Source organism: Lithobates pipiens, unplaced genomic scaffold (genome assembly GCF_037356315.1).
Source record: "Lithobates pipiens isolate NorthernLeopardFrog02 unplaced genomic scaffold, aLitPip1_a1.2 Scaffold_25, whole genome shotgun sequence".
NCBI classification, from domain to species: Eukaryota; Metazoa; Chordata; class Amphibia; order Anura; family Ranidae; genus Lithobates; species Lithobates pipiens.
In genome coordinates, this window is record NW_027507787.1 from 11,028,759 (window position 1) to 11,043,933 (window position 15,175).

Genomic DNA, 15,175 nt, shown 5'->3' on the forward strand with positions numbered 1-15,175 from the left:
AATGCTGAGGTACCCCATTCTGCGGAGGATGGAAAGCAGTACATCATTATAATTGTGAACAGCATCAGTCGGTTGAGAACTAGTGGTCAAGTTTGATGGTGCACGCTCGAGCATAATATAAGAAAAGGGACTATTTAATTGCTGAGGAACCCCATTCTGCGAAGGATGGATAGCAACACATCATCATAATTGTGAACAGCATCAGCCAGCTGAACGTATCGGCTGAGCCACCAATGTTAGAGGCTTAAAGCTCAGATCTTGTGGTCCCATTTGTTGGTGCACGCTCGAGTATAAAATAAGAAAAGGGAGGACTATACTTTCAGGGATCATTTCTGTAGGATGCAAAGGGAGAAATGTGCTCAAAAGTGTCCATACTCATCTTCCACGATGATGAATTTTAGGGTTCTTGTCTCATTAGGACTCCTGTTGGCAGTGCTGCTCTCTGCAGATGCTGCCACCGTTTGATGACTTGGTCATCTTTCCAGATGGGAAGATGATAGGCAGGAACTCATTCAGAGTGGTTGTTTGAACGCCACCAATGTGAGAGGCTTAAGGTTGAGAACTAGTGGTCCCGTTTGATGGTGCACACTCAAGCATAAAATAAGAAAATTGACTATTTAAATGCTGAGGAACCCCATTCTGCGGAGAATGGAAAGCAGCACATCATTATAATTGTACGCAGCATCAGCAAGCTGAACGTGTCGGCTGAGCCATCAATCTCAGAAGCTTAAAGCTGAGATCTAGTGGTCCCATTTGTTGGCGCAGGCTCAAGCATAAAATAAGAAAAGGGCCTATTTAAATGCTGAGGAACCCAATTCTGCGGAGAATGGATAGCAGCACATTATAAATGTGCATGGCATCAACCAGCTGAATGTGTCGGGTAAGCCATCAATGACAGAGGCTTAAAACTGAGAACTAGTGGTTCTGTTTGATGGTGCAGGCTCGAGTATAAAATAAGAAAAGTGACTATTTAATTGCTGAGGAACCCCATTCTGCGGAGAATGGACAGCAGCACATTATCATAAGTGTGAACAGCATCAGCCAACTGAAGGTGTCGGCTGAGCCATCAATGTCAGAGGCTTAAAGCTGAGAACTAGTGGTCCCGTTTGATGGCGCACGCTCGAGCATGAAGTAAGAAAAGGGACTATTGCATTGCTGAGGAACCCCATTTTGCAGAGAATGGAAAGCAGCACATCATTATAATTGTGAACAGCATCAGCCAACTGAACGTGTCGGCTGAGACACCAATGTGAGAGGCTTAAAGTTGACATATAGTGGTCCTGTTTGTTGTACGCTCAAACATAAAATAAGGAGAGGGCCTATTTAAATGCAGAAAAACCCCACTCTGCGGAGAATGGAAAGCAGCACATCATTATAATTGTGAACAGCATCAGCCAGCTGAACGTGTCTGCTGAGCCATCAATGTCAGAGGCTTAATGCGGAGAAATAGTGGTCCCGTTGGATGGTGCACGCTAGAGGATAAAATACGATGACGGCCTATTTAAATGCTGAGGAACCCCATTCTGCAGAGAATGGATAGAAGCACATCATTATAATTGTGCACACCTCAGCCAGCTGAACGTGTTGGCTGAGCCATCAATGTCAGAGGCTTAATGCGGAGAAATAGTGTCCCGTTTGATGGTGCACGCTAGATGATAAAATACGATGACGGCCTATTTAAATACTGAGGAACCCCATGCTCTGCAGAGGATGGAAAGCAGCACATAATTATAATTGTGAACTTCATCAACCAGCTGAACACGTCGGCTGAGCCATCAATGTCAGAGGCTTAAAGTTAAGAACTAGTGGTCCCGTTTGATGGTGCACGCTCGAGCATGAAATAGGAAGAGGGCCTATTTAAATGCTGAGGAACCCCATTCTGCAGAGAATAGAAAGCAGCACATCATTATAATTGTGAACAGCATCAGGCAGTTGAACGTTTTGCCTGAGCCATCAATATCAGAGGCTTAAGGCTTAGAACCAGTGGTCCCGTTTGTTGGTGCACGCTCGAGCAGAAAATAGGAAGAGGGCCTATTTAATTGCTGAGGAACCCCATTCTGCAGAGAATGGAAAGCAGCGCATCATTATAATTGTGAACAGCATCAGCCAGCTGAACGTGTCGGCCGAGCCACCAATGTGAGAGGCTTAAGGTTGAGAACTAGTGGTCCTGTTTGTTGGTGCACACTCGAGTATAAAATAAGGAGAGGGCCTATTTAATTGCTGAAGAACCCCATTCTGCGGAGAATGGAAAGCGGTACATCTTTATAATTGTGAACAGCCTCAGCCAGCTGAACGTGTCGGCTGAGCCATCAATGTCAGAGGCTTAAAGCTGAGAACTAGTGGTCCCGTTTGTTGGTGTACGCTCGACCATGAAATAAGGAGAGGGCCTATTAAAATGCTGAGGAACCCCATTCTGCGGAGAATGGAAAGCAGCACATCATTATAATTGTACGCAGCATCAGCCAGCTGAACGTGTTGGCCGAGCCACCAATGTCAGAGGCTTAAATTTGAGAACTAGGGCTTCTGTTTGATGGTGCACACTCGAGCATAAAAAAAGATTACGGCCTATTTAAATGCTGAGGAACCCCATTCTGCGGAGGATGGATAGCAGCACATCATTATAATTGTTCATAGCATCAGCCAGTTGAACGTGTTGGCCAAGCCACCAATGTCAGAGGCTTATAGCTGAGAACTAGTGGTCCCATTTGATGATGCACGCTCGAGCATAATATAAGAAAAGGGACTATTTATTTGCTGAGGAACCCCATTCTGCGGAGAATTGGAAAGCAGCACATCATTATAATTGTACACAGCATCGGCCGAGCCACCAATGTCAGAGGCTTAAATTGGTTGTAAACCCTTACAAACCACTTTGACCTACAGGTAAGCCTAGATTAAGGCTTACCTGTAGGTCCAAGCAATATCTACTAAACCTATATGGTTTAGGAGATATTTGCCCGAAAACGGGCACCGCTGTCTACGGCGCATGCGCCGTAGACAGCGGCGCGCAGGCGCACTGAGCGCGGCATTCTCAGCGACGGAGCTGCCGCGCGTGTCGGCTCCCGTTCGCATGCGCGGGAGTGACGTCATCGCGGCTTCGCCGAATGACAGCGGCGGAGTTTCAAGACCCCACCAACAAGATGGATGCGGCGGACTACAGGGGACAGAGGCGACTTCGCTGGCTCCTGTTTCAGGTAAGTGACACATAATGGGCTACTATGCGATGCATAGTAGTCCATTATGCTTTGCCTTTGCAGGGAATGAAAGAGGAAGTAAACTCATCAGGGTTTACTTCCTCTTTAAAGCTGAGAACTAGTGGTTCTGTTTGATGGTGCACACTCAAGCATAAAATAAGGAGAGGGCCTATTTAAATGCTGAGGAACCCCATTCTGTGGAGAATGGAAAGCAGCACATCATTATAAATGTGAACAGCATCATGCAGCTGAACGTGTCTGCTGAGCCACCAATGTCAGAGGATTAAAGCGAAGAAATAGTGGTCCCGTTTGTTGGTGCACGCTCGAGCATAAACTATGAAGAGGGCCTATTTAAATGCTGAGGAAACCCAATATGCGAATAAAGGAAAACAGCACATCATTATAATTGTGAACAGCATCAGCCAGCTGAACGTGTCGGCTGAGCCATCAATGTCAGAGGCTTAAAGCTGAGAACTAGTGGTCCCGTTTGTTGGTGCACGCTAGAGGATAAAATAAGATGACGGCCTATTTAAATGCTGGAGGAACCCCATTCTGCGGAGGATGGAAAGCAGCGCATTATAATTGTGAATAGCATCAGCCAACTGAACCTGTCGGCTGAGCCACCAATGTGAGAGGCTTAAAGTTGAGAACTAGTGGTCCCGTTTGTTGTTGTACGCTCAAACATAAAATAAGGAGAGGGCCTATTTAAATGCAAAAGAACCCCATTCTGCGGAGAATGGATGGAAGCACATCATTATAATTGTGAACAGCATCAGCTAGCTGAACGTGTTGGCTGAGCCATCAATCTCAGAGGCTTAAAGCGGAGAAATAGTGGTCCCGTTGGATGGTGCATGCTCAAGCATAAAATAAGATGACGGCCTGTTTAAATGCTGAGGTACCCCATTCTGCGGAGGATGGAAAGCAGTACGTCATTATAATTGTGAACAGCATCAGCCAGTTGAGAACTAGTGGTCAAGTTTGATGGTGCGCGCTCGAGCATAATATAAGAAAAGGGACTATTTAATTGCTGAGGAACCCCATTCTGTGAAGGATGGATAGCAGCACATCATTATAATTGTGAACAGCATCAGCCAGCTGAATGTGTCTGCTGAGCTACCAATGTTAGAGGCTTAAAGTTGAGAACTAGTGGTCAAGTTTGATGGTGCGCGCTCGAGCATAAAATAAGATAACGGCCTATTTAAATGCTGAGGAACCCCATTCTGCGGAGGATGGAAAGCAGCGCATCATTATAATTGTGCATAGCATCAGCCAGTTGAACGTGTCGGCTGAGCCACCAATGATAGAGGCTTAAAGTTGAGAACTAGTTGTCCCGTTTCATGGTGCACGCTCAAGCATAAAATAAGATGACGGCCTATTTAAATACATAGGAACCCCATTCTGCAGAGAATAGAAAGCAGCACATCATCATAATTGTGAACACCATCAGCCAGCTGAATGTATCAGCTGAGCCATCAATGTCAGAGGCTTAAAGCTCAGATCTTGTGGTCCCATGTGTTGGTGCACGCTCGAGTATAAAATAAGAAAAGGGAGGACTATACTTTCAGGGATCATTTCTGTAGGATGCAAAGGGAGAAATGTGCTCGAAAGTGTCCATACTCATCTTCCACGATGATGAATTTTAGGGTTCTTGTCTCATTAGGACTCCTGTTGGCAGTGCTGCTCTCTGCAGATGCTGCCACCGTTTGATGACTTGGTCATCTTTCCAGATGGGAAGATAGTAGGCAGGAACTCATTCAGAGTGGTTGTTTGAACGCCACCAATGTGAGAGGCTTAAGGTTGAGAACTAGTGGTCCCGTTTGATGGTGCACACTCAAGCATAAAATAAGAAAATTGACTATTTAAATGCTGAGGAACCCCATTCTGCGGAGAATGGAAAGCAGCACATCATTATAATTGTACGCAGCATCAGCAAGCTGAACGTGTCGGCTAAGCCATCAATCTCAGAAGCTTAAAGCTGAGATCTAGTGGTCCCATTTGTTGGCGCAGGCTCAAGCATAAAATAAGAAAAGGGCCTATTTAAATGCTGAGGAACCCAATTCTGCGGAGAATGGATAGCAGCACATTATAACTGTGCATGACATCAACAGTGGCGGAACTACCGCCATAGCAACACATGCGGGCGCTATGGGGCCCGCAGTCAAGTGGGGCCCGGTGAGGATAGGCGCCGTGGCTCCGCGGGAGATAGCGGGCGGCTCCGCGGGTAGTCAGCGGGCGGCTCCGCGGGTGGTCCGCGGGCGGTCCGCGGGTGATCCGCGGGCGGCCCGCGGGTGATCCGCGGGCGGCCCGCGGGTGGCTCCGCAGGTGAGAGCGGGTGGCTCCACGGGCGGCTCCGCGGGTGATAGTTGGAGGCAGAAGATAATGGCCGTTCCGCTTGTGAGAGAGTGGGCATGAGCGGGCTGGCCAATCAGGGAGCTGACGGGCGAGGGAGCATAGAGATGACATCATCTCTCGCCGACCTCTCATCCCTGCAGTGCAGTTCCCCCTCACTGTGCAGGTAGCCAGGAAGCAGAGAGATGACATTATCTCTCTGCTGCCTGACTCTGTGACACAGCAGGAAAGTGGCAGAGCAAGTGACAATCCATAATGTGTGGCAGGCGACGTGGCAAGTGACAACCCGGGACGTGGCAAGTGACAATCCATAACGTGTGGCAGGTGACGTGGCAAGTGAAAATCCATGACGTGGCAAATGACAATCCATAATGTGTGGCAGGCAACGTGGCAAGTGACAACCAGGGACGTGGCAAGTGACAATCCGTAACGTGTGGCAGGTGACATGGCAAGTGAAAATCCGTGACGTGACAAGTGACAATCTGTAATGTGTGGCAGGTGACGTGGCAAGTGACAACCCGGGACGTGCAAGTGACAATCTATAATGTGTGGCAAGTGACAATCTAGGATGTGGTAAGTGACAATCTGTAATGTGTGGCAATCTAGGACGTGGCAAGTGACAATCCGTAATGTGTGGCAGGTGACGTGTCAAGTGACAACCTGAATGTGGCAAGTGACAATCCATAACATGTGGCAGGTGACGTGGCAAGTGAAAATCCGTGACGTGACAAGTGACAATCCGTAATGTGTGGCAGGTGACGTGGCAAGTGACAATCCATAATGTGTGGCAGGTGACGGGGCAAGTGACAACCCGAGACGTGGCAAGTGACAATCTAGGACATGGCAAGTGACAATCCGTAATGTGTGGCAGGTAACGTGGCAAGTGACAATCCAGGACGTGGCAAGTGGACAATCCGCAACATGTGGCAGGTGACATTCTGCAACGTGTGACAAGTGACAATCTGCATCTGGTGGCAGGCGACGTGGCAAGTGGACAATCCGCAATGTGTAGCAGGTGATGTGACAAGTGACAATCCTTAATGTGTGGTAAGTGACAATCCAGGACGTGGCAAGTGACAATCCATAATGTGTGGCAAGTGACAATCCAGGACGTGGCAAGTGACAATCCATAATGTCTGGCAAGTGACAATCCATAATGTGTGGCAAGTGACAATCCAGGACGTGGCAAGTGACAATCCATAATGTGTGGCAGGTGACTTGGCAAGTGACAATCTGGGATGTGGCAAGTGGACAATCCGCAACATGTGGTAGGTGACATTCCGCAATGTGTGACAAGTTACAATCTGCATCTGGTGGCAGGCGATGATGGCAAGTGACACGCTCAGGGATCTCACTGATTTAGCATTATGGTGAGTTGAACTATTTCATTTTATATAACAGAACAGAAATTGGTTAGAAGGCATGGAGGTCAGCAATGTGTTCCCTTCAGGGGCTGCATACAGTATACTGCATACTTTGTTGTTCAAAATTAATATAAGCGGTTGCCTGGGTACTGTGCCACATGGGTGTGGTAGTCTGTTGTTTAATGGCATTAGTTCATTTTTTTTTTTGGTGGGGGGGGGGGCCCATGCAACATTTTGCTATGGGGCCCTGTGATTTCTAGTTACGCCCCTGGACATCAACCAGCTGAATGTGTCGGGTGAGCCATCAATGACAGAGGCTTAAAACTGAGAACTAGTGGTTCTGTTTGATGGTGCACGCTCGAGTATAAAATAAGAAAAGTGACTATTTAATTGCTGAGGAACCCCATTCTGCGGAGAATGGACAGCAGCACATTATCATAAGTGTGAACAGCATCAGCCAACTGAAGGTGTCGGCTGAGCCATCAATGTCAGAGGCTTAAAGCTGAGAACTAGTGGTCCCGTTTGATGGTGCACGCTCGAGCATGAAGTAAGAAAAGGGACTATTGCATTGCTGAGGAACCCCATTTTGCAGAGAATGCAGAGAATGAAAAGCAGCACATCATTATAATTGTGAACAGCATCAGCCAACTGAACGTGTCGGCTGAGACACCAATGTGAGAGGCTTAAAGTTGAGAACTAGTGGTCCTGTTTGTTGTACGCTCAAACATAAAATAAGGAGAGGGCCCTATTTAAATGCAGATGAACCCCATTCTGCGGAGAATGGATAGAAGCACATCATTATAATTGTGCACACCTCAGCCAGCTGAACGTGTCGGCTGAGCCATCAATGTCAGAGGCTTAATGCGGAGAAATAGTGTCCAGTTTGATGGTGCACGCTAGATGATAAAATACGATGACGGCCTATTTAAATGCTGAGGAACCCCATGCTCTGCAGAGGATGGAAAGCAGCACATAATTATAATTGTGAACTTCATCAACCAGCTGAACGTGTCGGCTGAGCCATCAATGTCAGAGGCTTAAAGTTAAGAACTAGTGGTCCCGTTTGATGGTGCACGCTCGAGCATGAAATAGGAAGAGGGCCTATTTAAATGCTGAGGAACCCCATTCTGCAGAGAATAGAAAGCAGCACATCATTATAATTGTGAACAGCATCAGGCAGTTGAACGTTTTGCCTGAGCCATCAATATCAGAGGCTTAAGGCTTAGAACCAGTGGTCCCGTTTGTTGGTGCACGCTCGAGCATAAAATAGGAAGAGGGCCTATTTATTTGCTGAGGAACCCCATTCTGCAGAGAATGGAAAGCAGCGCATCATTATAATTGTGAACAGCATCAGCCAGCTGAGCTTGTCGGCCGAGCCACCAATGTCAGAGGATTAAAGCGAAGAAATAGTGGTCCCGTTTGTTGGTGCACGCTCGAGCATAAACTATGAAGAGGGCCTATTTAAATGCTGAGGAACCCCAATATGCGAATAAAGGAAAACAGCACATCATTATAATTGTGAACAGCATCAGCCAGCTGAACGTGTCGGCTGAACCATCAATGTCAGAGGCTTAAAGCTGAGAACTAGTGGTCCCGTTTGTTGGTGCACGCTAGAGGATAAAATAAGATGACGGCCTATTTAAATGCTGGAGGAACCCCATTCTGCGGAGGATGGAAAGCAGTGCATTATAATTGTGAATAGCATCAGCCAACTGAACCTGTCTGCTGAGTCACCAATGTGAGAGGCTTAAAGTTGAGAACTAGTGGTCCCGTTTGTTGTACGCTCAAACATAAAATAAGGAGAGGGCCTATTTAAATGCAAAAGAACCCCATTCTGCGGAGAATGGATGGAAGCACATCATTATAATTGTGAACAGCATCAGCTAGCTGAACGTGTTGGCGGAGCCATCAATCTCAGAGGCTTAAAGCGGAGAAATAGTGGTCCCGTTGGATGGTGCATGCTCAAGCATAAAATAAGATGACAGCCTGTTTAAATGCTCAGTACCCCATTCTGCGGAGGATGGAAAGCAGTACATCATTATAATTGTGAACAGCATCAGCCAGTTGAGAACTAGTGGTCAAGTTTGATGGTGCGCGCTCGAGCATAATATAAGAAAAGGGACTATTTAATTGCTGAGGAACCCCATTCGGTGAAGGATGGATAGCAGCACATCATTATAATTGTGAACAGCATCAGCCAGCTGAATGTGTCTGCTGAGCTACCAATGTTAGAGGCTTAAAGTTGAGAACTAGTGGTCACATTTGCTGGTGCACGCTCGAGCATAAAATAAGATAACGGCCTATTTAAATGCTGAGGAACCCCATTCTGCGGAGGATGGAAAGCAGCACATCATTATAATTGTGAACAGCATCAGCCAGCTGAACGTATCGGCTGAGCCACCAATGTCAGAGGCTTAAAGCTCAGATCTTGTGGTCCCATTTGTTGATGCACGCTCGAGTATAAAATAAGAAAAGGGAGGACTATACTTTCAGGGATCATTTCTGTAGGATGCAAAGGGAGAAATGTGCTCGAAAGTGTCCATACTCATCTTCCACGATGATGAATTTTAGGGTTCTTGTCTCATTAGGACTCCTGTTGGCAGTGCTGCTCTCTGCAGATGCTGCCACCGTTTGATGACTTGGTCATCTTTCCAGATGGGAAGATGGTAGGCAGGAACTCATTCAGAGTGGTTGTTTGAACGCCACCAATGTGAGAGGCTTAAGGTTGAGAACTGGACCGGATGTGTGTGGGGCGTGGTGTGAGGGGGAGGATGTGGCTAGGTTGAGGTGAGTGAGACACCGCTGCGCTGTCTCCTCCTCGTCCTGTCTCCGAGTGCCACACGCTGGAGGACCCGACGAACAGCCAAGGGAGGAGCGTGGCCTGAAGTTCAGGAGGACAGAAGCACCGGCATATGTCGAAGCTGGCCGAAAGCGGCCGAAGATTCCTAGATGCAAGTCGAGCCCGGCTGAGGATTTCCCGGGCATCGCAGGAGCGAAGGCGCGGTCACATGCGCCGGCCGCTAACGGCCGAAGATACAGGCTGAACGAGATCAGCCTAGGCAGCACTCAGATGCCGGCACTTCCCAGCCATAACCAATGGTATCCGTGAGTACCCCCAGTGGGGGAAAATATTTGAGGAATAGCCCCTCCTGAGGCGAGGAGACAAGTCTAGCGCACTGACTGTGATTGTTTAAAAAGACTGTGATAGCTGTTCCTTTCGTTTTCCATCTGGCATATAGGAGTTAAGACAGCAGGATGTAATCTACACTCTTCATGCTTTTTATGTTATGCTATGTACCTCCCGCTGATGGGATATATATGCCCATATTGCCATCTATTGAACTGCTACTAGATATGTTATCATTGAGGATGACAAGAACCTTTTTTTTTTTTTTCAAACCTCCTGAATGATACTCCATTGACATATAACTGTATAATGGCATGTTCACATTCATTTAAATGACTTCCGGACGCAGCAAATGGTGGATACAGCCAGAAACGCTTTAAATAAATACAGGGGGAAAAAGGGGGCGGGGAGGCGGGGGTAGGGAAGGGTACGGTAAGGGAAAGATAGGGGGGCAATAGGGAAGGATAGGGAGAAAGGAAAGGAAGAGAGATTAGGTTATTTCTTGGGGGTGGGCTTCAGCAGGTAGTGGCCTGTGGGATCGATTTTTTTTTTTTTTTTTTTTTGTTTTCTCTCCTGTGCGTAGTACGGATCTGGGGGTCTGTCTGAGAGGTCTTGGCATTGGGTCTCCATTTTCCCTGCTTTATTTTGGGGCAACGGCCTCTATAAGTTAAAATGTCTAGGCGACGCGGGGAGGAACAGTCGCAGCATGAGGGGGCGGGGACACAACATCTCCGCTCCTCCAAAGAAAAAGAAAAAAGTAATCAGGCAGCAATATCAGCCGCGGCAAAATTAGAACGGTTTGTGCATACTCCAGTGCACACCCCAGACCAAACACCAACAAAAGGAGCACAGACGGCACAAACCAAATCTCATACCGGGGGTCCTGCCGATAGAAAAAGCCATGGCCAAGCAGCCTCTCTAACCATGCTAGTCCCTGAGGGCAAGAGTAAAAAGAGCATGGTGGGTACCCAAGGAGATTTGGAGTCTGATAGGTCTGGCAGGCCGCAAGAGGAGGAGGCCCCAACATTGAAGGATGTATTACATGCGGTAAACGCATGTCAACAGTCCCTGGGAAACCTGGCAGCCCAGCTAACAGGAATGAAGGAGGATATACTGTTAGTGCGACAAGACATCCAGAAAGTAGTTGAAAGAACAGCGGAGCTGGAATTAAGAATAAGTCAGCTGGAGGACGATTTAAACCCAATACAGCATACGGTTAAGAACATGCAAAAGAACTTGGACAGCTATGCTACTAAAATGGATGAGCTAGAAAATAGATCCCGCCGTGTTAACATCAGGTTGCTGGGGCTACCCGAGAAAAGCGAAGGCCCTGACGCTATAAAATTCTTGGAGTCCTGGTTACTAGACAAGTTCGGAAAGGAAGGTTTTTCACCTTTCTTTTCGATAGAACGAGCCCATCGGTATCCCTTTAGAATACCACCGCCTGGGGGGCGTCCCAGACCGCTGCTGCTGAAGTTTTTTAACTACAAGGATAAGGTGACATTAATGCGTAAGGCAAGGGAGATGGGGGACATTTCCTTTAATGGCTCAAGGATTTCACTTTACCCAGACTACTCCCCCGACTTGCAGAGACGCAGAGCGGAATTTCGGACAATTAAAGCCACCTTACAGTCATATAATGTAACATATGCTCTTTTATACCCAGCAAGACTGCGAGTGGCAACCCCGGTTGGGGTACAGATCTTTGACTCTGCAGATGGAGCATCGCAATGGCTGGAGGATAATAAGGAGTCTTTACGGAGTAGCCGAGGGGAAAGGGAGGGGAGATAGTGGGGGAGGGGGGGTGGTTGTAAGCGGTTTTGATAAATTCTTGGTTGGATACCGAAGTTAAGAATTGGTAGGATGGGGGGGGGGGGGATCACCGCGGTGGTGTCTGTGAGATAGGGTGTGAGGTGGGTTATGGATGGTTCGGTCACGTTAAACTCCCGTAGGGAGCACCTTGTTAGGTGGGGGGAAGGAAGGGAGGGCTTGGTATTAAACAGATGGGAAGGAGGGTTGGGGGGGGAGGGTTTGGTGGGGTTGGGGTGGGAGGGGTGGGGGGGGGGAGGGTTCGGTGGGGTTGGGGTGGGTGGGGGGGGTAAAATTGGCTGAAAAAAGTAAACACGTGAAGGGAAAATTTGAAGATAGCACGATAAATACACAAGAAAGTAAATATGTGAAGGGAAAACATGAAAATGATAGGATAAATGCACAAGAGAGAAAGAATACTAACACAAAGCACTATCACAAGATATTTTATCTTAGGGTTAAATTTAATTGTAAGTTACTAATGAACAAAGTTGGGAAATACCAACGGATTATGATATTTGGGTGGGTGCACTTATTGAAGATAGGTATCCCAGTAGACTTTATATTTTATAAGCATTACGTAGTTGTTACATTATTGTGACAGTTATTACAGCATTGTTTAGCTGTGTGGCGTTCTCCGCTCGTTAGTTTGTCTTCTTTTTTAACCGATGGCACAATTGATACAGGGTAAATCCATTAATATCGGGTCTTGGAATGTGAGGGGCTTGGGCACCCCGGTAAAAAAAGCGATAGTTTTTGCTATGTTGGAGAGATTTGATGTTGGACTGGCTTGTTTGCAGGAGACCCACCTAACCAATATGTCTAAATCACTGTTAAATAACAGGAAATATCAACAACAATATCACTCAGTATACTCCTCCTATTCAAGGGGGGTAAGTGTGATAATAAAGGAGGGGGTGAACTTCTCCTGCAACCAGGTCAGCATAGATGAGTTGGGTCGATATGCTTTCCTGTATGGTAAACTTGAGGGCAGCCATTGTATTCTGGCAAATATATATATACCCCCACCGTTTAAAATGGAAGTTATGTACAAACTGATGGAATTTATTGGGGATAAAGAAGACATCCCGATTATAGCGATGGGAGACTTCAATGAAGTCCTGGATGTAAATTATGATAGGTTCCCCCCTAAGGTGCGGCCCGGGGACTTAGGTGAAACCAGGCTGAGCTGCTTCCTGAATGAAATAGGTTTAAAGGACCTTTGGAGAGAGAGGCATCCGAGAGTTAAACAATACTCTTGCTCGTCAGGATCTCATGGTACCCTTTCTAGGATAGATATGGTTATAGGAAATGTGGAAATGGCACAAAACATAAGGGAGATAGAATATATGCCTAGAGGGATCTCAGACCACTCCTTGGTGAGGGTCGTGCTTAATACGGGGGTCAAAAAAATTCAAGGGTGTTGGAAGATTAGTCCTTTTTGGCTGGAACTCATGAAGGACGAAGCGGAGGTTAAACTAAGATTAAGAGAGTTTATAAGCTTTAATGCGGGCACGGCGCCAATGAGTGTGATCTGGGATACCCTAAAGGCGTTTATTAGGGGTACTTTGATCCAACAGGTAGCAAGAATGAAGAGAAAATCCAGGCTATGGGAGGAGAGTATTAGGAAGGAACTCTTAGAAGCAGAGAGTGCCTATGTCATGGACCCAACCCCAGAAAATCAAAAAATTTGGTTAAATAAACAACAAGGTTATAAAATAGCGATTATAAAAAAAGAAGAGAGTAAACGAATATTTGTGAAACAGCGCTATTTTGGAGAAGGGGAGGGGGTGGGAAGATTGCTCGCACAGTTGGTTAAGACAAACTCTCCCCCCTCAGTCATTTCAAGTATTAGAAACTCAAACGGGGTGACATCATGTAAGAGTGAGGAGATAGTAGAAATTTTTGGAAATTACTACAGGGAGCTGTACCAGTCACAAGGTTCAGGGGAGGAAGGTGTAATGGATAGCTTCCTGGAAAATCTAGAAATGGTGACTCTTACTCGGGAGGAACGGGAAACCTTAGATGCCCCGATAACCATTAATGAGCTACAACAGGCAGTGGCTGGGATGCCAAATCAGAAGGCCCCCGGCCCGGATGGGCTCCCGGTAGAAATATATAAATATTATGGAGAACTCCTACTCCCTGAGTTGCATAAGACATTAATAGACTCAGCGGAAGGGAGACATTTACCTGCATCAATGACAGAGGCAACGATTATAGTGATCCCCAAAGCGGATAAGGACCCGCTGGAAGTAGCCTCGTACAGGCCAATATCGCTATTGAATGCGGATGAAAAAATCTTAGCTAAAGTACTTTCAAATAGGTTGAATCAATTCATGACAAAGTTAGTACACCCAGATCAAACGGGGTTTATTATGGGAAGATCCACTAGTATGAACATCAGAAGAACCTTCCTAAATATGCAGATCCCAGTAGAGAATGTGGGGGCGAGGGCCATAATGTCTTTGGATGTAACAAAGGCTTTTGACAGCCTAGAGTGAAATTTTCTGTGGCGGGTGTTGGAGAAAGTAGGACTGGGCCCTGCCTTTATTGGCTGGATTAAAAAGATGTACCATGCCCCTAGCGCCAGGGTAAGGGCCAATGGTAGGTACTCAGAAAAGATTGAAATGAGCAGAGGGACAAGGCAAGGTTGTCCCTTGTCCCCTCTGCTCTTTGCGTTGGCCATAGAGCCATTAGCTATAGCTATTAGGGCCAATTCCGGGATCAGGGGATTTCAAAGAAGCGGAGAGAGACAGGAAAAGATCGCTTTATACGCAGATGACGTGTTACTGTTCCTGGGAGATACCGGACCATCTCTGGCGCAGGCAGTTACCTTAGTAGAAGGTTTCGGAAATTTTTCAGGGCTGGCTATTAATTGGGCGAAATCCGAGCTGCTCCAAGTCGACCCCCTGGATGCTGCAGCTCCGCTGCCGGGGATAAGGGTGAGAGAGGTAGATGCGCTGAAGTACCTTGGCATATATTTGACATTGAACCCTGATCAATATATCAATAAAAATTTAATTCCTCTCCTGCATAAATTTAAGCGCAAATGCGACGTCTGGAGTAAACTCCTGCTCTCAGTAATGGGTCGTTGCAGCCTGATCAAGATGATCTGGTTGCCACAGCTGCTGTATGTTTTGCATAATGCACCGGTATGGATATGTAAAAAATGGTTTAAGAAATTGGAGACCCTTTTTTGGGAGCTTATCTGGAAGAAAGGCACGGCCCGGATACGACTCCAGACGCTGCAGATGACAATAGATAGAGGAGGCCTGGCAGTTCCACACCCTAGGAATTACTACCTGGCGGCGCAGATGCAGCACCTGGCG

At 46.9% G+C, this 15,175-nt stretch overlaps 3 non-coding genes across 3 annotated transcripts; all 3 read left to right on the forward strand.

The window, feature by feature from the left end:
• The first annotated feature begins 307 nt into the window (after positions 1 to 307).
• On the forward strand, positions 308 to 522 carry LOC143932481 (small nucleolar RNA U3). The gene has a single exon (XR_013262914.1). It is a non-coding gene; the product is annotated as a small nucleolar RNA U3 (small nucleolar RNA).
• A 4,221-nt stretch (positions 523 to 4,743) lies between these two features.
• Positions 4,744 to 4,958, forward strand: LOC143932494 (small nucleolar RNA U3). Its single transcript, XR_013262925.1, has one exon. It is a non-coding gene; the product is annotated as a small nucleolar RNA U3 (small nucleolar RNA).
• Positions 4,959 to 9,384: 4,426 nt separating this feature from the next.
• On the forward strand, positions 9,385 to 9,599 carry LOC143932487 (small nucleolar RNA U3). The gene has a single exon (XR_013262920.1). It is a non-coding gene; the product is annotated as a small nucleolar RNA U3 (small nucleolar RNA).
• Positions 9,600 to 15,175: the final 5,576 nt, after the last annotated feature.